General features: G+C 43.6%; 1 long non-coding RNA gene across 3 annotated transcripts in view; it reads right to left on the minus strand.

Annotated features, from left to right (window-relative positions):
• LOC110260385 overlaps positions 1–22299 on the minus strand; it is a 112671-nt gene that overhangs the window by 33199 nt on the left and 57173 nt on the right. Inside the window, exon 3 of one of the 3 annotated variants that reach the window (XR_002343631.1) lies at positions 6577–7455. The exons of the other annotated variants lie outside the window; for them this stretch is intronic. This is a non-coding gene — a long non-coding RNA (uncharacterized LOC110260385). Of the gene's footprint in view, positions 1–6576; positions 7456–22299 lie in introns of those variants that run through there. 3 annotated transcript variants of the gene reach the window in all.

Genomic DNA, 22299 nt, shown 5'->3' on the forward strand with positions numbered 1-22299 from the left:
GCGTAGAGTTTGAAAACTGAAGGAAATGCACCCAGTTTCTCTGAGGCAAAAGAGGTTTTTCCCTGTCATCAGTGATCCCTAACTTCCATAGGTGGATACATGGGCGCTTTGTTTTTCGCTACAAAGGATGTGCTAAATAAAGATCCTGCGTAGCGGAGGATATGCATTCAAAGAAAGAGCTTCCCCGTGAACGTGGTCCAGGCGCTCTGTCCCATTCGTGGCGTCCCTGGATGCCAGCTGCAGTGCAGGGCTCTGGGGTCACCCTGGTCGCTCTGGGTGAGCGTCGGGACCATGTCCAATTTGTGTCTGTCCTCCTGGCCCCTCGCCGAGTGCCTGACACGTAGCAGAGGGGGGCGGTGCATGTTTGTTAAGTGCATCCATGTTTTCTTGAAATAAATGAGAAATTGGAAACACGGGGAAGATGTGGGGTCCCTTCTCCTTGACCTGTCTTCCCCAGAATTTGGGATCCGGTGTTGGCCAACATACGGCCTCCCTTCCTCCTCAGAGCCTCCTTCTGGCCAAGGCCTGGCTTCTGATTTTCCAGAGCGGGAGCCCCCTTCTAGCTCTGCTGGGCCACCAGCCTGCCCTGAACTTGGGCCTCACTTGCCAAATGGGCCTGTGGTCACTGCCAGGCCTGACATCCCTGTCCTGTCTGTGAAACACCCGGCCTTGGAAGGACCGTCTCTCACTATTGCTTCTTACTTCCCAGTCTTCAGAGCCGAATGAGCACGGGGCCAATTAGCTGGGTTATTGTGCCCGCGTACAAGCTTATTCCTAATGAGATCGTGCCTGGGTTCGTACTCGAGCAATTAACCCCCAAATGGAATAATTGCTGTAGAAAGAATGCAGCGTAAATTGTTCTGAAGCGCATCCTTCCTGCTCACCGACTCCCCTTGGGCTACGGCAGGAAAGAAGCTGTGGGCTGTGGGCTGGCCACTTTCTCCTGGACCTCTGCGTGGTCCCTGCCACGTGGTCCTCTGAGCATCTCCATAACAGGCTCCCAGCTGCCTGAAGGTCACTGTGGCCTGCTGTCAGGTCGCTCCCCTGACCTCCGACATTGCAGCTCCTGTGGATTTGGCAACAACCTCCCCCGGCACCTATGGGCCACCGATAGGTCACTCAGGGTCGACATGCACAAACAGAACCACCACCCCAGGAACAGGTAGGAAAGGGGGCCAAGAAATTCGTTGGTTTCTTTTCTGTCTTCATAAGATAACAGCATCTGGGTGCACAAACTTATCTGCTTTTTTCTATTTGCAGAACTTACGAGTACGGGGGTAAGAGAGAGAAAGGCCTGCGAATATAACCCCCAGTGAGTCAAGCTGCATTTCGTACAGCACGAACGGAGCCAACGGCGAGAATTTTCTGTTACTACATTTGTTAAAGTGCTTCCTAGGTATTTAAACTCGAGTATGCTTTTACAGTTTGAAGTAATTGGCCTATTTTGAATACCTGGCACCACACACACACTGTACTTTCTGCCCTTCCTCTCCCCCTGCTAAATGCTTCCTGGCACGCTGACAGCCCGGCTGTGCTCAGCATCGGAGGCGGCACACGACAGGTGCAACAGACCACAGGTAGCGTGATAGGACATTTACTTGTCGTGGGACCTCTAGGTGAGCAGACCTGCCTTCGGGGACCCAAGACTGTGTTTTTGACCTGGCACCCAATTCAGGGATGGATAAAAGGTTTGTCCGCCAGTGAGGAGGCCTTGACAATACAGCAGAGTGGCAGAAAGCTCCATCTCAGGGGCAGGCCCGTTGCATGAAAACTCCTGCTCCATAGCTACGTGCCTGTCTGAGCCTCTGTTCCTTCAGCTGGAAAATGAAGGCATCCCTACCTCACGTTCCATTCTGTGGAATAATGGAACCAAGTATATGAAGTGTCTCCCATGGTGCCTGGCACATGGTAGACATACAGCGAGCATTGGTAAGTGTACGGAGTAAAATTATTAACAGCCTCGACTATGAGGATGCTGAGTCTTACCACCAGCTAAATGTGCACATTTTTAAAAATGTACTTCTTGCTCAAAACAATTTACTTACATGAAAAATATTCATGATAAACACAACAAATGTATGACAGCCATAATGGCTCAACTAGAGTTGGATAGCTGTGGTTCTGCTTCTATCAGGCTTATTAAATGTTACCCCAGACCATCCTCCTCTGTAGAAGATGCTAAATTGCTGCCTGCGATGGACTGAATTATGCCCCCTCCAAATCCCTATGTTGAAGCCCCAAGCCTCCCTGGGCTGGTATTTGGAGATGGGACCTTTGGGAGGTGAGCAGTATTAGATGAGGTCATGAGGCTGGGGCCTTAGGAAAAGAGGATTAGTGGCCATATAAGAAGGGACCTCAAAGCACGTTCTCTCTCTCTCTCTCCCTCTCCCCTGTGAGGACACAGCAAGAGGATAGCTGCAGCCATCTGCGAGCCAGGAAGAGAGGCTGCACCAGGAACCAGATTGGCCGGCACGTTGACCTTGGACTTTTCAGCCTCCAAGATCAGGCTGAGAAAATACATTCTGCGGTTTAGAGCCACCTGGTCTATGGCATTTATTATGGCAGCCCAAATGGAGTTAAGCCCTTTCTGCAAGCTTATACTGCTCTAACACAGCAACAGTTACGCTGGATTTGAATAGTATGCTTGTTTATGTTCTCCCGCACACTATGAGCCACTTTACGGGCAAGGACTCTATCTTTTTTTCTCTGAACACTCCCGTGTTTATAAATGTTCCATAGACTTCTGCTGGGTGACAAATGAATTCAACCCCTTCCTTCCAGCCTAACTAGACGCCACTGGGTGAGGAGGCCAGGAGTGCGTCACACAACCCAGAGGGAGACACCTGTGCTCCTTGAGTTGTTCTCAAGGTCAGTGGCTGCCACTTGGTGGCCTTGAAGACACGAGGTGGTTGAAATCATCGCCATAGCCTGCTGGGTGAGGCACGAGAAAGTGAACGGAGTGGGAAAGGAAGTTTCGCCTAAAGCAGAGTCTGTGTGTGATTAACCAGAGAACTCTTCTGTGGTTGATTTGCGTGCTGGAATAATTCCTAATTTTCTGCTCTAATAGAGAGTCTTCTATGGGAACAATGGAATAAGTAAAAAACATTATTTGAGGGCAATATTCTGGTCTGAAAAAATACATTCAGGAGGAAAAGTATTATGTGGATATACTTGAGTATCTATTATCTATTTAGTACCAACTCAAATTGTAATAAGGTTTTATATCGCAAGATTCTCCAGGTATTTCACATGTATTATTACATGTATTATTTTGCAATGAACTTCAAAAGTACACAGGCCAAGTATAGATGTGGTAGACACCATACTATATTGTCTGCCCAGCTTTTCTTGCCTGTTTGGGGGAACATTTCTCTGTTATGTTATAGAGCATTCTTTGCACCTAATCTTAAGGTTCTGGGAGGGGGTTCTAACTTTAGAGCCCCATTCCCCTGGCCACAGAAGGGCACATGACCCAAGACAGGCCAATCAGAGCTCTTCTCCAGAACTGTTTCCATGGAAACTAAGGAAAGAGAGCAACTTTTTATCTGGTGGTAGAGTTGGAAAAAACTAGGTAGGTAGGGGTTTCCTGGGGCCATAAGTCTCATCTCCTAGGAAACTACACTTGGAGAAAAGACAGCCAATGTATTCAGAGATGCAAAGTTAAGCAATGTCTTGAACCGTCAGCTCTCTTGTGGTTGTAAGTGACAGAAACTCGACTCAAAACATCTTAGGAAAATCAGAGGATTCAGTGACTTCTCTTACCCAACTGGAAAGAATTTTCATGTAATTGAGTCCCCAAAATGACCCAAACTGAGGACTCAGGTGTAACTACTGAGGCCCAGAGAAGCGAAGTGAATCATGCAAATTAGAAAAGAGAAAATGAACATGACATTAAATGAATACTTACTATATGCCAAGAAATAATTTTTATGCTTGGTATACTTTCTTACTAAAAAGGTATCATTTTCCCCAATTTACAGGTAGAAATGAAGGTTACAAAGCTAATACAGCAAAGCTGGGACCTGAACCCTAGCCTGTCTTGTTCCAAATCCTATGATCTATCCCTATGTTACAAAGCCTGAAGGCACCCAGTAAATAAGTAACAAAGCCAGATTTCCCAAGTATTGGGAAGCTTCTCTCTCCACTGCATGTTGCTGCCTGTCCCTCAATCTTGAGGCAAAAGTCTAGACAGATTTTTATAATTTACACATATGTTAAAATATATTATCCAGCCTTCATCATATTTAGAAGTATAAAAATATAATTTTATGACTTTAAAAAATACTTCAATACCTAATGTTTAAATAAGTAAACATTTAAGTACTTCCTCAGTTAACATAACATTTCATACTCCTGGGTAAGGGATTGGCTGCACAAAGTATTGATGCTGAAATAGAAACCCAACTCATCACTCCCAGGTCCTGCCAAGTATGATGCAAATTTAACATCAGAAAAAGCTCCGTTTGGAACTTTGGCCGAGCCTTTGGTCGAGTTACTGTGACAGCATGCAGTTCCTTCTGGTGAGAACCAATGAACCAACTAAGAAAGGGAGGCTAGAGAAGGAAATAGAACTCCAAGGAAAAACGTGGAGCGTAGAATGGACAGTGAGGAGGAATAGCCCAAAGAGGCTGTGATCCAGGCAAAATAACAGCAAGTGAAATCAACGGAGTCACATATGAAGCGTGGACATCCTGGAACAAAGGAGGAGCTAGACAAAAGCTCGAAAGAAGGAGAAAAATACTGAGCTGACAAAGGGATCAAAGTTAGTGAAACAGAGAGTCAATCGTTGGTTTTCATCGAGGGAGAAGGAAGTCCTCCAGGGAAGACAGTGACCAAATCATTGTTTACTGCTTTGAAACGCAGTTTTGCTTTGGGGAAGCAATTCCAGGAAAGCCAATGTACCCTCCAAACGTGCTTAATTGCATTTCCTGGCACACGCCATCAGGTGGAGGAGGCAAGTGGGACACGCTGCAAAGAACTCCTTGCAACTGCATTCCAATGACTCCACTCAGTTGATAAAGAAACTGCACAAAACCTGAGTTATATAAAGAAGGTCAGCACTGGAAGCTGTAAATAAAAATGGCAGAAAAATGGAGAATAATATCTAAGAAAATGAGGTTGGAGCCATGAGAGCAAAGTAAAAGGAAACATGGAGAAGCATTTATCAATTGAAGGTGAATTTTTCCAGCTGAAAATTGAAATCAAAATCTTTTTGGGGTTTGGGCAAAAAAAGAGGCCCAGGGACTGGATCTGGGGCCAGAAAAGAGAGAGAACAGACCAAGCAGGACCCTGACAGCAGCAGTAAGGATTTTAACGTGTACCCTAAGATCAGTTGGAAGCCACGAATGACCTTGGGGGAGGAGAGGATGGTGGGATGGAGGAGTGAAATAAGGAAATTTGCATTTTGGAAAGACGGCTCTGGATGGAGGGTGGATTAGAAGAACGGATTAGAAGATGACTAATCCGTTCTGGATGCCAAGAGACCAGAGAGAAGGGTACCCCACCCGGTCTGGATGAGAGGTGATGGCTACTTGGACTAAGGTGATGACAGTGAAGGAGAGAAGCAGGATCTGAGAACTATTCAAGAGGTAAAATAGATAAGGCTGCCTGAGGCCATGGATATGGACAGTGGGAGAGAAGGTGGGGAGGATGAAGGACCAATGATGTTATTAGAATGGGCTTGTCACCTTGTAATCGCGGGACTCTCTAGGTTGCAATGGACACAAATTCTAACTCAAAGTGGCTTAGCAATCAAGGAAAAGCTATTGGCTCCTTTAACTGAAAAGTTGAGTGCTACATCTAAGTCCAGGTACCGCTTTGTCAGAGGCTGAAATGAAGCTGTGGGATCCCACCGCTTCCCAGTTCTTGGTTCTACCCCCCGCCCCTCTGTGCTGGCGTTATTCTCAACTCCCACAGGGTGGTGCAAAGAGAGCCTGTTCCGTATCAACAAACCTAAAGACAAAGAGAATGGTTCCTTCTGCAGGAGACAACCACACAGCCTTGGATCCATTCTCAATACAGCAGCATGAGAAAGGGCAGGGGCGGGGGCATGTCCCCAAAGGAAACGCAGGGTACCACTCTCAAAGCAAGGCCAGACGGATGCTGGTGGCCATTCATTTCACATTTCCACTTCATTGTAGACAGATGCTTCTCTCTTTGAAAACACAATTAAGGGAAATCTTTGAAATGATTTGGATTTGCATTATTGGATTCTTGACAAGGAATAATTAAGTTACATGAATAAAACAAATGCAGTGTACAGTTGATACTCCAAATACTTGTAGTTACGGTGTGTATCCAACTACGTGGGCAGAGGCGGAGAGCAAAGCCAGCGGACCTGGCTTGGATCACAGGGCTATTGCTTACCTACAGCTGTGATCACTTACAGGTTACAGACTGCTGATTCCAGGCAGCAGGTCATGGCTGTTGCTTATGTCTCCACTGCACAGCAGCAGTGTAGCAGCGCACACTTTGCCGGCTTACATCGTGCCTCTGCCATTTACTAGCTGTGTGGCCTGAAGCAAGTTACTCAACCTCTCTGTGCTTCATTTTCTTTATCTGTAAAATGGGAATATCTGTAGTACCCCTTTACCCAGTCTGACAAGGATTAAATGAGTTCATATGTGTACTAGGGCATAAGAAGTGCTTCATCTATATAGTTTTACTTTTTATTGAATTATAGCTGATTTACAATGTTGGGGTAACGTCTGCTGCACAACAGAGTGTTTCAGTTACAGCTAACACACATCCATTCTTTTTCAGATCCTTTTCCCATATCGATTTTCACAGAATATTGGGTACAGATCCCTATGTTACACAGCAGGTCCCTGTTGATCAAATGTGCTAACTTCCTGAATCTCAGTTTACTTATCTGCAGAAAATAAAATTGTGGGCCAGGACCCACAATTTCTGAGGATGTTAGATTATTTGTAGAGCTCCCCACCCAGAGCTTTGCATAAAGCAGACATTCGATAAATGTACTTCCCTTTTCTCCCTTCAAAGACTAGATTACTATTCGGTTAGTAAGTATCGCAATAGGTCCAAATGCCGTTCCCATCCCGCTCTTTGCTGCTCTTGGCTCCTTCAGCATTTCACCATGGCCCTCCTCATCACCAGACCACAGACTCCCCACTGCACACCTAGCAGCATGCACACCCACTGCGCACACCCGCTGGCACCCGGGAGCTGCACGATAAAGAGCTGCCAAGCAAGTAAATGATTATTCGGTCCCTCACTTCCGTGCACTGGGTCCACCCCATCGCGTCTTTGGATATTAAGACAGCCTCAGCAAAATGGACAACTCGTGATCCAGACAATTCTTCTCTTTCTGCGTAAAAATTCCATTATAGAAAAATAAGTGAGCAGGGCTGTAAGCAGCTGTCACTTCCTGTAGACATGTGCAAGCACAAAGCCCCGTGTGACGGGCACCGTTCTCGGGATGTGCCGGGTTACACTCTGTCAAATGGAATATGTTAGGAAAAGAAGCGTTAGCCCACAACTTTAAAGTTACAAGTAGGTATTTTGCAGACAGAAAAATAAGAAAAAAAAAAAGAGAGAGAGAGAGAGAGGTGTACTTGCAAAAAACAAACAACTCTTTGCTTTCAGCGTTTTAACTTAAGATAGGACTGATCTCAGTCCGAACCATTTGTACCAGAAGAAATTTCAGGATCTCTCTCATCATCCGAATCCGCTTCCATTATTTCTGCTGTCCTGGGCCGTAAATGTCAGTATTTGATCAAATAATGGCAGGTCTTCCATGCCATTCCATTCAGGTATCCCCAGTTTATCTATAATGATTTTCCTCTTGTCAGCTCATTTCTTAAACCTTTGCTGAATCTGGTTTCAGTGGCGCTATAAACAATCATCATTGCATTGTAAAACTGGAAACTCTCTGCTAAAATAGTGTTTTGATCCAGGTTGCCATAGTAATAAGTGTACGCGCCCCTCTTTGGAGGCCTTGTTATATGAAGTATCTGTGATTTGCTCAGAATGGCCCCAGTTCATCTGTCAAAATGGGTTTTTCCTTTTTTAAAATAATGATCTAGAAAATCCCACAGCGGCCACAAATATTTTACAGCCATAACGAGGAGCATTGGAGTAGTCAAGCTGTATAAATCTATGCCTTTATTACATTAGAATAAATCAGGTTTCTTAGGTATATTACACAGGCCAGCGTAAGCCTCATTGTAGGTCTGCTGTTCAACAAGGGTGCGGCTGTTTATAATGAAAAGAGAATTATTAAGCGTGACTTCAAAAATGCATCATATGTCAGTTCATGTTGAGAGACCCTGGAGCAAAAAAAATGGAAATTACCTCTTATTTCTATCAAAATACTGCAAACAGCTATTCGGGTTCAAACTTAGTTACAATTAGAATGTGACGAGCAATGATTTTTTTGAACAGCACGAAATTGTACATTCCATTCACGTTTGGGTTGAAATTATTCGTTGGCAGGAGGGGGAAAAAAATGAGAAATCCTGCACATTTATCAGTGTCACCATGAAAAAAAACCAGATGATGGTACGTAATTTGAAATAAAAATGTTCCAGTCAGTTACAGTAATTTGATACAAGAACTATGATATTTTTTTCCTGCAGGAACGAGGGTAAACAAACACTATATCAACAAACCAGCAATAGAATCCACAGAAAGGTGTAAGATCATTTTTCATCTAAGACAAATGGTTAAGTTGGTTACTTTCTGGAAGTCACTACCAGCTACAGAGTTATTTTATGTAATGCGCTGCTGGCTACTGACTCATAATGTCTGATGTGGGAATATTAAAAACATCAGCGGGCAAACGAATGGGAAGAATCCATCTGTATTCAATGAATTCTAATTAAAAAGTAATTACGGCACAACGAGGTAGCTGCCAACTGTACTCCCTTTTCCCACCCACAAGCCCCACACACAGAGGATTGGTCTTCTGCTGTTTGTATCTGGCTAAACAAGCAGAAAGCCAGGCAGGAACCAGACGCACATTTCCTTGCATTTTTCAGGTGACTGAGTCTTAAACAACTGCAGCCCCAGAAGGCGGCCAGGGCAGAGGTGGTGCAGACCCTGTGTTATAATTGACCTGGGCTTTGAGATTTCTCTGTCATGATGTATCCCAGAGTGTTGCATGATGGGAAGACCCTTGTTATCCTCCACCAGCCGAGCCAAACGCACAAGATCAAGTAGGTCTGGGACTTGGGAAGAAAGGCAAGAAATATTGACAGATAAGTAACCACTCCAGGAGATGACAGACAGCTGGAGCTGTGTCGGGACTCTCAGGATTCAGATGTAATCCTTTAACCTCATGCTCACACTCTGTAATCTCTCAATGAGATGGAAGAGAGGAAGGAAAAAAGCAAATTGCTTAATCAAAGCCCTTAATGTGTGACCAGGATTAGTGACTACGACGGAATGACAACCTGCAGGTCTAAGAAGGCTTCATAACCTAGCCTTGGTACTAATGAAGTCGTATCTGCAGGGCTGAGAAGGAGGAAGAGGGGAGCTGGCATGTTCGCTGGCACGGCAGCCTTCCTCTCGGAGCAAACAGGCATTCACGACTGTAGGCTGACCACCAGCACGCTGCCCCCGGCTGCCGGGAGGAAGGGCTACCGCCGGCCTTTCTTCCGGTTGGCAAAGCTCCCGTTTCACCCACAGTCCATAAACTCGCCTTCACTGAACAGGAAACATAACAGGTGTCAGCGGGGCTTCCAGCTGAGGAGGAAGAGGCGGCTCCTGCCTCGGTGGGTCACCCTGGCGGCCCTGAGAGAGATCTGGGTTCTTGTTCAGACCGGAAGTGCGCGCAGGCCAAGGTGGCCCTTGTCAATTCCCGTGAAGATGGAGGGGCGCCCCCCGGATCTGCAGGGCACCCTCGGAGAGTTTTTGTATTAACCTCCACAAAGGCTGGACGGGGCCTTGGTTACTCCACCACACCCCCAGGCAGCCTGGGTCCTGACGCGCGATCCAGTGTCACCAGGACCATGGTGACGGAGCGAGAACATTCTCCCGGAAAAGCAGTGAACGTTAGGGACTTTGCTTGCCTTCTCCCCATTACCAGACATGAAATAAGCAACCTCAGATTCCCGACGCCACCCTGCCGGGCCGGGCCGGGCGGAGGGCATGAAGAATATAGGTTTATGGGGTCCGCGGGCGACCCCTCCCCCACTGCCTCTCTGGTTTTGCATCAGGTGTCTATCCCTGTATAACAAATGTACCCAAAAGGTAGCAGCTCGACGCCGAGCGACCCTTTATCATCTAGGTCCACAGGTGTCACACAACGTCCAGCTTGGAACGTCCCCCGCTTGTGGCCCACAGACTCTCTCTAGAAAGTTAGAGTTACTGCTTCAGCCTGAGCTGAGCGTAGACAGGACAGAGCTCTTTCTGAATCCAGCAGACCAGCCACACCTACCCACGCCTCTCTACCTCCCAACAACCAGTTCACCAGCATCAGTCCTCATGGCATCTGCCGAAATAACCAAAGGCCTCCTGCCTACGCAATACTACCGGTTGCAGCCAGCGTGATCCTGCCCTCCCTGTTCAGGCGTCTCCCACCTAGCCCCGGGGCTGGCCTAGGTGAGCAAGCGCACACCACAGTGACAGCGTGCCTGCCCTGATGGCTGTGAGAGACACTCCTGTCCCTGTCTTGTCTTTGCTCTCCTCCTCTCTCCAGTCCCCTTGCTCCAGGAGACACCAGCTGCCATGTCCGGAGCCTCAGAAAGAGAGAGGTCCAGGGCACGAGAAACTCAGACTTCCGGCCAACAGCCAGTGAGGACTAAGAACTGTGCCCAGCAGCCACGTGAGTGAGCCGTCTTGGAAGCAGATCCCCAACCTTTGGCAGATGCAGCCCTGACCCCAGCTTGACTACGTGTCATGAGAGATCCTGAGCCAGAACCACTTGCTAAGCCACTCTGCTTCTCAGGAAGTGTTGCATTTTATTGCTTTAGCCGAGAGTCGGGGGAGGGATGCTGCTTCAAAAAGTCTGTTGAGAGGACAGAGGTAGAAGACCATGAGCAGACAGGTCCCTTATCACATGCAAGACTCTCTTTAGAGGGAAAACATCCCTGGAAGCTTGAGTCCTGCCATTATGCAAATGTATGCTAATAAATCAGGGACGTTCATCAGCAATGTTGGGTGTCTCTAGTCGAATTTTCAGACGGGTAAGGTTACCCTACATAGTTATTAATCTGCAGGACATCCTCTGGTCAGACTAAGATAATTTAAATGACCCAGCTCTTGTCCCATCAAAGACTCCCATCAAAGCCATATATTCCAGTAACAACCTAGCAGACACTCTGGGTTCACTGACTCCTTTGCTGAGCCAGCCTTCAATGTATCCACCTCTTATTTTGCCTCTGACTCTCCCTTTTTAATCCCTCCTACATCTCTCTTGCTTTTCCCCTCCTTTGCCCCAAGAACCAACATCTGACCTCTCGTCCCACCTTTTCTCTTTTCCAGACTTCGTTCTCCTTCCAGCTGGAGCATCTTCTCACTCGGACATCCCTTGGAACGACCTGTTTGTGAGCTGCCTCAATGGATCACTGATGGAGGAAAACCACTTCCCATTTTTTCTTTGTGCTTCTAATACCTAGAATAGTATCTGGCACATAGAAGGCGCTTAATGTTTAGACTGAATTGAATTATTGCCATATTACTGACTTGGGGCATCATTGCCAAAGCACTCCTCGCTTTGAGGAAATTCTTACTAATGTTCTAACTACCAGCTGGCAGAGAGCCATTCATTTCTCTATTATTCAGTTTGAAGACCTGGTATGTGCACTGGATGCTGGCTTTGCAGTGATGAACAAAACCACAGGAACTTTGGCCCATGAAACTTAGAGTCTAGTTTATCTAAAAGGTATTTAGTAAAAGTTAGTAGGTGATATAATGATATATGATAATTGCCTTCAAAGATATAAAGAGCTATCTCACAAGAGAGGCTAAACTGAAATGTAGAGGACAGATCTGGGTTCCATGAGTGGCAGTTACCAGGACACATTTCAACTCGGGTGAAATAAGGGCATTTTAGTACCAGGATTGTTGATCCCCAGGAAGGAATCAGCTGGGGAAGGAAGGAGCTTCCCAGCACTAAAAGTCTGAGGACTTTGTATGAACAGCTGTACGAATAACGACACCAACAGAGAGCACTCTGTATGAATAACAACAGCAGCAATAATGGGGGCTAGCATTTATAAGGGTCTTGCTCCAAACCTGGCACGTACAGCACTCTAGGAGGGTATGCCTGTCATTGTCATTGAGGAAACTGAGGCTCAAGTCAAGTCTTGAAGTCAGAGCTGGGCAGTCTAGCTCTGGTCCTGTGCACTGGACCCCTTACTCCTGTGCCTCTCTCTTGAAATCCTGCTGTGACTGGGAGGTGAGAAATGCATCCCCCCCCCTTTTTTTTTTTTGCTTTTTAGGGCTGTGCCTACAGCACATGGAGGTTCCCAGGCTAGGAGTTGAATCAGAGCTGCAGCTACTAGCCTACGCTGCAGCCACAGCAACTCAGGATCCAAGCTATATCTGCAGCCTACACCACAGCTCACAGCAATGCTGGATCCTTAACTCACTGAGCGAGGCCAGGGATGAAACCCACATCCTCATGGAGACTAGTTGGATTCCTTTCCACTGTGCCACAACGGGAACTCCCACATTCTCTTCTAATGCTGTGATTTTTCTGATGCCGTCATTCTCTCTATGGTCATGTACCCAAAGATGCCAATTGCTCAAGAACCAAGAGCTTGGACCCAGAATGTGTAGTTCCACTGTATAACTAGGTTAATGGTAAGAAAGCCCTCCTGCAGCAGTGCTCGATCGGCCCCTCCCCACCCCAGGAGCAGCAGCAACCCATACCTGCAGTTCACCTACTGGGGCCATCGCTTCTTAAGGCTAAACCCCTGTTGAAACACAGAGCCTTGAGAGGGGCTACACTTTAAGGTGATGATAGGTCAAGAAACCCTTTCACAGAAGAAAGTATTGAAAGAATTGGATGTGCTTTGGTGAAACAAAGAAAGAAAAAATGAACGAACAACAAAGGGAGAAGTGTCTTCAAATATTTGAAGAATTATTACAAAGGCACAGAAGTTCGCTTGCTGCTGTTTCTGCCAAAGGCACCATGGGAACCAAAGTGAAAAGTGTCAGGGGCAGCTGATACTTAAGAAAGGGCTTGCTGACAACTGGCACTACCAGCTGTTGGGTGGATGTCCTGGGGACGTTGTGGATGCCCCTTCACTAGAGATTTCAGCAGCGACACTAGAGAAGAGATCTCTCTCTTGCTAAGAGTTCTTCCAGTCCTACACTCTATTGTTACCTGGATAGTGGTCTATAACTTTGTGCAGGTATTAATAGCTGTTTGCGTGACTTTAAAAATTTATTAAAAGATAATGAAAAAGTAAAAATCACCTGTGATACCATCACTTAAAGATGAATCGAAGCAAGATGCAAAGGGCTTGGCCCCTCTAATGCTGCTCTCCATCATTGATAGCTGGGTTAAATTCATCAAAAGGCAAAGGCAAGCGGTTGATGATTAATGAGAGTTAACAGTTAAAAGGACTATATGACATGGTGTTGATATATATGTGTGTATATACTCTGTCATTAATAGAATTATGTGTACAAATATATATGCACAATTTTAGAGCTGACTGATTCAAATCCTGCTGTGAACTACATCTGAGCCAACATTAAGAATGAAAATTAGCTTTTTAAAAGAAAATTTCATAGCGGGATCAAGATGGTGGAGGAGTAAGACACAGTGCTCACCTTCTCCCACAAACACATTTTAAAAAAAAAACAACCCCATCTACATGTAGAACGATTCACACAGAACATCTACTGAACACTGGTGGAAGACCTTACACCTCCAAAAAGGGCAAGAAACCCTCCACATAACTGGGTAGAACAGAAGGAAAAAGAGAGCGAGAGAAGGAATCAGGATAGGACTAGCACTCCCGAGAGGGAACTGTGAAAGAGGAAAGGAACCCACACTCTGGGAAGCCACCTAACCAACAGAGAGATCAGCTGAGACAGAGGGACCTCAAAGTCTCAAAGAAAAGCACAGCAGCTGGACTGAGGAGGGCAAAGCAGAGAGAGAGCTGCACAGACCATCGGTCTCACTGCCCCCACACACCACAGCCTGAGATGCTTGGGCAGGAGCTGGGTGCTGAGACTCAGGCTCCGGAGGTCAGTTCCAGGCAGAACACTAGGCTTGGCTGTGGGGAGACAGCCTGAGGGGCTAAGGAGCAGTGCTCCATGGGCTGGGGAGTAGAACACCACAGCCGAGGGAACCTGGGAGGAGGTCTGGCCTGCAGGAGAAGCAAGGTGCCATTGCTGGGGAGGGTGAGAGGAGGAGGGGCAGATCACCATAGGAATCTCTTTCCCTGCACACACACAGACTCAGAAGGAGGGGCACCATTTGTGCAGGCTACAGGCAGCCAGACACCTCCTATGCAAACTAAGCGCAGCAGGGGACTAAGAGGCTAAGGCACCTCTTGCATGGTTTACAGGCAGCAGGGACAAACCACAGCAGTCATCTCAGGCACCAGAGGTGGGCATAGTCCATCACCTCTAGGGGTCCATGAACAGGCACTACCTGTGGCCCCAGTCACCTCAGAGGCTGGCACACAGGAGGGAACTGCAACTGAGCACCACCCGTTGTTGCTCTCACTCCCCTGGGAATGCACACACCCTGCTGCTGCCACCAACAAATGCTCTAGGTGCCCCCTACACCAGCCTGAAGATCACTGTCATTTCCCAGGGCCTTGCAACTAGGAGCATCCTGCACCACTTTCTCTCAGGTCCTTGCCAGTGTCAAGGGCCCAGCAACCAGGCACTGGCTACTAGCCCTGCCCATTGCCTCCATCTTCCTGGAAGCATGCACATTGCCCTAAAAATAAATAATAAGCCCTCACAAAATGCCCAGGGGCAGTTCCACATATAAATAGCCCTCCAAGACTACAGTATTTGTTTTCCCTAAACTCACAGAATAAGAAAAATATAAGCAAAATGATGAAGCTCAGGAACCATTCCCAGGTAAAAGAACAGGAGAATTCACCTGAAGAAGCAAACAATGAAATAGACCTCTGCAGTCTAACAGACACTGAGTTCAAAAAGGAGATAGTGAAAATACTGAAGGAGTTAAGAGCAAATATGAAGGAATTTAGAGCACATATACAGTAATACACATTACCTTAGAAAGGACCTAGAAAATATAAGGAGGAACCAAGAAAAATCAGAAAATTCACTTGCAGAGATACTAGCTGAGTTAATGGCACTTAAGAGCAGAATGAATAATGCAGAGGAATGAATTAGTGACTTGGAAGATAGAATAATGGAAATCACCCAATCAGGACAGCAGACAGAAAACCAAATGAAAGAACATGAAAGCAATATAAGAGATCTATGGGATAATATAAAGCAGGCCAATCTATGCATAATGGGGATTCCAGAAGGAGAAGAAAAAGAAAAGGGGATTGAAAATATATTTGGAGATGGGATTAAGATGGCAGAGTAGAAGGATTGGAGCTCACCTTCTCTCATAAAAACAACAAATTCAACCAACTGCTAAATAACCTTCAACCAAATAGAAGGCAAACTATCAAAAAAGATGTCCTACTCCAGAAGACAAAGAAGAGTCCACATCAAGATGGTAGTAGGGGCAATTACATGATATATGCAACCCCGTACCCACCAGGTGGGTGGCCCACAGACTGGAAAGTAACTACATCACAGAGGCTCATCTACAGGAGTGAGAGTTCTGAGCTCTCCATCAGGTTCCCATGCCTGGTGATCTGGCACTAGGAGAAGGAGACCCTGGAGCATTTGGCATGCTCCCTTATCTGATAAGCAAACCAAATCCAACAATACATTAAAAGGATTGTACATCATGATCAAGTGGGATTTATCCCAGGAATGCAAGAATTCTTCAATATCCAGAAATCAATCAGTGTGATACACCATATTATTGTTTGGCCTGAGCTTCTCAAATCTGATGGGTAGGGGCAGACTTTTGCAAAATGGCCACGTCTAGAGAAGTTCACACTGATGGTTATTCCTAAGACCTTTGCCTCCAATGTCCTTCCCCCACAATGAGCCACAGTCACACTCTGTTTTCCCAGGATCCTCCAAGAACCACAGTCAGGTCTGACCCAGATTCCTATGGAGTCTCTGATTTGTCCTGGGACCCAGTATACATGGAAGCCTATGTGTGCCTTACAAGAATGGAGTCTCTGTTTCCCCCAGTCCTGTGGGGCTCCTGCACACAAGCCCTGCTGGCCAAACAATAATCTGGGTGGGAACACAGCCCTACCCATCAGCAAACAGACTGCCTAAAGACCACCCGGGCACACAGCCACATCTAATCTCATCCAGAGAAAATGTCCCACCCACCAGAGGGACAAGAATCACCTCCACCTACCAGTGGGCAGGCACCAGTCCCTTCCATCAGGAAGCCTGCAGCTATCCCTGTACCAATTTCATCCACAAGGCAGTGGAAGTGCAGATATCAGAAGCAAAAGAGGCTGTAACTATTGTCTGCAAATAGGATACCACACTAAAAATCCATACAAAATGAAAAGGCAGAGAATCATGACTCAGATAAGGGAGCAAGAAAAAAACCCAGTAAAAACAGTTAAGTGATCTGGAGATTACCAACTTCCATGAAAAAGACCTTAGACTGATGATAGAAAAGGTGATTCAAGGTCTTGGAAATAAATTGGAGGCAAAGATTGATAAACTACAAGAAAAACTGAGTAAAGAAACAGAAGATTTAAGGATTAAGCAACAGAGAGGAAAAAATACAATAATTGAAATAAATTCAGTAGAAGCAACCAACGGCAGAATTCTGGAGGCAGAAGAACGAGTAAGTGAGGAGCAGGACAGACTAATAGAAATTGCTGATGCAGGACATAAAAGAGACAAAAGGTTGAAAAGAAATGAAGACAGTCTAAGATAATTCTTGGATAATGTTAAATGTACCAACATCCATATTATAGGGGTGCCAGAAGAAAAAGAAAAGAGAAAGGGCCAGAGAAAATATTTGAAGGGATAATAGCTGGAAACTTCCCTAACATGGAAAAGGAATCATTCACTCAAATCCAGGAAGCACAAAGAGTACTATATAAAATAAACCCAAGGAAGAACACCCTGAGACACATAGTAATCAAACTGACAAAAATTAAAGACAGAGAAATATTGAAAGCAGCTGGGGAAAATAAACACATAACATACAAGGGAACCCCAATAAGAAACTCTAGAGACCAGAAGGGAGTGGAATGATATACTTAGAGCGATGAAAGGAAAAAAACTCCAACCAAGATCACTCTACCCAGCAGGGCTCTCATTCAGATGTGAAGGAGAAATCAAAAGCTTTACAGATAAGCAAAAGCTAAGATAATTCAGCACCACTAAACCACATTTACTACAAATACTAAAGGAACCTCTCTAGGTGAAAAAGGCCACAACTAGAAGCAAAAATATTACAAGTAACAAGGCTCATAAGTTAAGGCATACATATATTAAAGGCAGGAAATCATCCACGCACAAATATGTTATCAAAATCAGAAATCGTGAGGAGGGTACAAATGCAGGACACTGGAAATGCACTTGCAATTAAGAGACCAACAACTTAAAACTATCATATATATAGACTCCTATATAAAAGCTTCAGGGTAATTGCAAACCAAAAATCTATAATAGATAACACACGCAAATAAGAAAAAGCAATCCAAATACAGCACTAAAGATAGTCATCAAACCACAAGAGAAGAAAACAAGAGAAGAAGGGAAGAAAAAGACCAACAAAAACAAATCCAAAAGAGTTAATAAAAAGGCAATAAGAACATATATATCAATAATCACCTTAAATGTAAATGGACTAAAAGCCCAACCAAGAGAAATAGACTGGTTGAATGGATACAAAAACAAGACACGTATATATGCTGTCTTCAAGAGATCCACTTCAGTTCAAGGGACACATACAAATTGAAAGTGAGAGGACGAAAGAAAATATTCCATGCAAACAGAAATCAAAAGAAAGCTGGAGTAGTGATACTCAGACAAAATAGACCTTAAAGAATACTACAAGAGACAAAGAAGGACATTACATAATGATCAAAGGATCAATCCAAGAAGAAGATATAACAACTGCAAATATGTATGCACCCAAAATAGGATCACCTCAATAAATAAGGCAACTGCTAACGACCTTAAAAAGAGAAATTGACAATAACATGATAATAGCAGGGGACTTTAACACCCTATTTATAGCAATGGACAGATTTCCCAGACAGAAAATCAGCAAGGAAATACAGGCCTTAAATGATACATTGGACCAGATGGACTTAATGGGTATTTATAGAACATTCCATCCAAAAGCAGAAGAATACACATTTTTCTTAAGTGCACATGGAACATTCTCTAGGACAGATCACATCCTGTGTCACAGATCAAACCCCAGTAAATTAAAGAAAATTGAAATCATATCAAGCATCTTTTCTGACAATGCTGTATGACTGGAAATCAACAAGAAGAAAAAAACTGCTAAAAATACAAACATGTGGAGACTAAACAACATGCTACTAAACAACCAATGGATCACTGAAGAAATCAAAGAGGAAATTAAAAAATACCTAGAAGCAAGTAACAAAGACACAACAATCCAACCTATGGGATGCAGCAAAAGCAGTTCTAAGAGGGAAGATTGTAGCAATACAAGCCTACATCAGGAAATGAGAAAAAGTTCAAATAAACAACCTAATTTTACACCTAAAACAACTAGAGAAGAACAGACAAGACCCATAGTTAAAAGAAGGAAAATCACAAAGATCAGAGCAGAAATAAATGAAATAGAAATGAAGAAAACAGTAGAAAAGATTAATGAAACTAAAAGTTGGTTCTTTGAAAAGATCAACAAAATTGATAAACCCTTAGCCAGACTCATCAAGAGAGAGAGGACTCAAATCATTAAAATTAGAAATGAAAAAGAAGTTATGATGGACATCAGAGAAATACAAAGGATCATAAGAGACTACTGCAAATGACTATATGCCAATAAAATGGACAACCTAGAAGAAATGGACAAATTCTTACAAAAGTACAATCTTCCAAGACTAAACCAAGAAGAAATAGAAAAAAATGAATGGACCAATTGCAAGTACTGAAATTGAAATTGTGCTTAAAAAACTTCCAACAAACAAAAGTCCAGGACCAGATGGCTTCACAAGCGAATTCTATCAAACTTTTAGAGAAGAGCTAACACCTATCCTTCTGAAACTATTCCAAAAATTGCAGAGGAATTCTGTGACACTCCCAAACTCATTCTGTGACACCACCATTACCCTGATACCAAAACCAGACAAAACCAGATACCAAAAAAAAAAAAAGAAAATTACTGATGAACATAGATGCAAAAATTCTCAACAAAATACTAGCAAACCAAATTCAACCATACATTAAAAAGATTGTACACCAAGACCAAATGGGATTTATCCCAGAGATGCAAGCATTATTCAATATCCACAAATCAGTGTGATCTACCACATTGACAAACTAAAGAATAAAAACCATATGATCCTCTTAGTAGATGCAGAAAAGGCTTTTGATAAAATCCAACATCATTTCTGATAAAAATCCTCCAGAAAGTGAGGATAGAGGGGAACTTCCCTCAACATAATAAAGGCCATGTTATGACATACCCATAGCTCACATCATTCTCAATGGTGAAAAGCTGAAACAATTCCTGCTAAGATCAAGAACAAGACAAGGATATCTGCTCTAGCCACTACTATTCAATACAGTTTTGGGACTCCTAGCCAGAGCAATCAGAGAAGAAAAAGAAATAAAACGAATCCAAATTGGAAAAGAAGAAGTAAGATTATCACTGTTTGCAGGTGACATGATACTATGCCTAGAAAAATCCTAAAGATGCTACCAGAAAACTGTTAGAGCTCTTAAATGAATTTGGTAAAGTCACAGGATACAAGTTAATAGAGAAATTAACTGCATGCATTTCTATATACTAACAAAAAAGGGTCAGAAAGAGAAATTAGGGGAACAATCCCACTTACCATCATCATAAATAAGAATAAAATATCTAGGAATAAACCTACCTGAAGAGACAAAAGACCTGTATGCTGAACACTATAAGATGCTGAAGAAGGAAATCAAAAATGACACGGATGGAAAGACCATGCTCTTGGATTGGAAGAAGCAATATTGTCAAAATGACTATTCTGCCCAAGGCAATCTATAGATTCAATGCAATCCTTATCAAGGTGTTCTCATCATTGCTCAGTGGTAATGAATCTGAGCAGTATCCATGAGGATGTGGGTTCAATCCCTTGCCTCACTCAGTGGGTTAAGGATCTGGCATTCTCATGAGCCATGGTGTAATTCAGATCTTGGCTCAGATCTTGCATTGCTATGGCTGAGATGTAGGCCAGCAGTTGCAGCTCCTAGTCAATCCCTACCCTGGGAACTTCCATATATAGTGGCTGTGGCCATAAAAAAAAAAAGACCAAAAAAAAAAAATCCCTAACGAATTACCAAAGACATTTTTCACAGAACTAGAACAAAATATTTTAAAGTTTTTTTGGAAGCACAAAAGACCCAAAATAGCCAAAGCCATCCTGAGAATGAAAAATGAAGCTGGTGGAATCAGGCTCCCTTACTTCAGACTATACTACAAAGCTACAGTCATCAAAAGAGTATGGTACTGGCACAAAAACAGAAATATAAATCAGTGGAACAGGATAGAAAGCTCAGAATTAAACCCATGCACCTACAGTCAATCTATGACAAAGGAGGCAAGAATATACAATGGAGAAAAGACAGTCCCTTCAGTATGTGGTGGTGGGAAAACTGGACAGCTACATGTGAAAGAATGAAATTAAAACTCTAACACCATGCACAAAAATAAACTCAAAATGGATTAAAGACTAATACAAGACCAGATACTATAAAACTCTTAGTGGAAAACATAGGCCAAACACTCTCTGACATAAACCACAGCAATATCTTCTCAGATCCTCCTCTTAGAGCAATGACAATCAAAACAAAAATAAATAAATGGGACTTAATTAAATGTAAGTTTCTGCACAGCAAAGGAAACCCTAAACAAAACAAATAGACAACCTACAAAATGGGAGAAAATATTTGCAAATGAAGTGAATGACAAGAGATTGAACTCCAAAATATATAAATACCTTCTGTAGCTCAATACCAAAAAAACAAACAAGCCCATCAAAAAATTGGCCAAAGATCTAAATATACAATTCTCTGAAGAAGACATACCGATGGCCAAAACACACATGAAAAGATGTTCAACGTCACTTATTATTAGAGAAATGCAAATCAAAACTACTATGAGGTACCACCTTGCACCAGTCAGAATGGTTGTCATCAAAAAGTCTACAAACATTACCTCCTGGTAAGGGTGTGGAGAAAAGGGAACCCTATTACACTGTTGGTGGGAATGTAATTTGGTGCAACCACTATGGAAAACTGCATGAGATTCGTCAGAAAACTAATAGAATTACCTTTTGATCAAGTAATCCTACTCCTGGGCATCTATCCAGAGAAAACCATGACTTGAAAAGATATATGTACTCCAATGTTCATTGCAGTACTATATACAATAGCCAAGATATGGAAGCAACCTAAATGTCCATCCACAGTGGATAAAGCAGATGTGGTACACGTACACAATGGAATATTACTCAGCCACTAAAAGGAATGAAATAATGGCACTTGCAGCAACACAGATGGACCTAGAAATTATCATGCTAAGTGAAGTTAGATAGTGAGACACCAACGTCATATGCTATCACTTATATGTGGAATCTAAAAAAAGGATACAGTGAGCTTCTTAGCAGAACAGATGCTGACTCACAAACTTTAAAAAACGTATGGTTTCCAAAGCAGACAGTTTGGGAGGGGGATGGGCTGGGGGTTTGGGATGGAAATGCTCTAAAATTGGGTTCTGATGAATGTTTAATAAAAATCATTGAGTTAAAAAAAGAAAATATATTTGAGGAAATTATGGCTTAAAATTTTCCAAATCTAAAGGAAACAGATATCAAGATACAGGAAGAACAGAGGGCCCCAAACAAGTGGAACCCAAACAGGCCTACACAAAGATATATTATAGTAAAAATGACAAAAATTAAAGATAAGGCAGCAAGAGAAAAATAAAGACAATTATAAGGGAACCCCCATAAGTCTATCAGCTGATTTCTCTACAGAAACACTATAGGTCAGAAGAGAGTGGCAAGATATATTCAAAGTTCTGGAAGGGAAAATTCAGCCTAGAATACTCTA

The sequence above is a fragment of the Sus scrofa genome, chromosome 4 (assembly GCF_000003025.6).
Source record: "Sus scrofa isolate TJ Tabasco breed Duroc chromosome 4, Sscrofa11.1, whole genome shotgun sequence".
Taxonomy (NCBI): Eukaryota; Metazoa; Chordata; class Mammalia; order Artiodactyla; family Suidae; genus Sus; species Sus scrofa.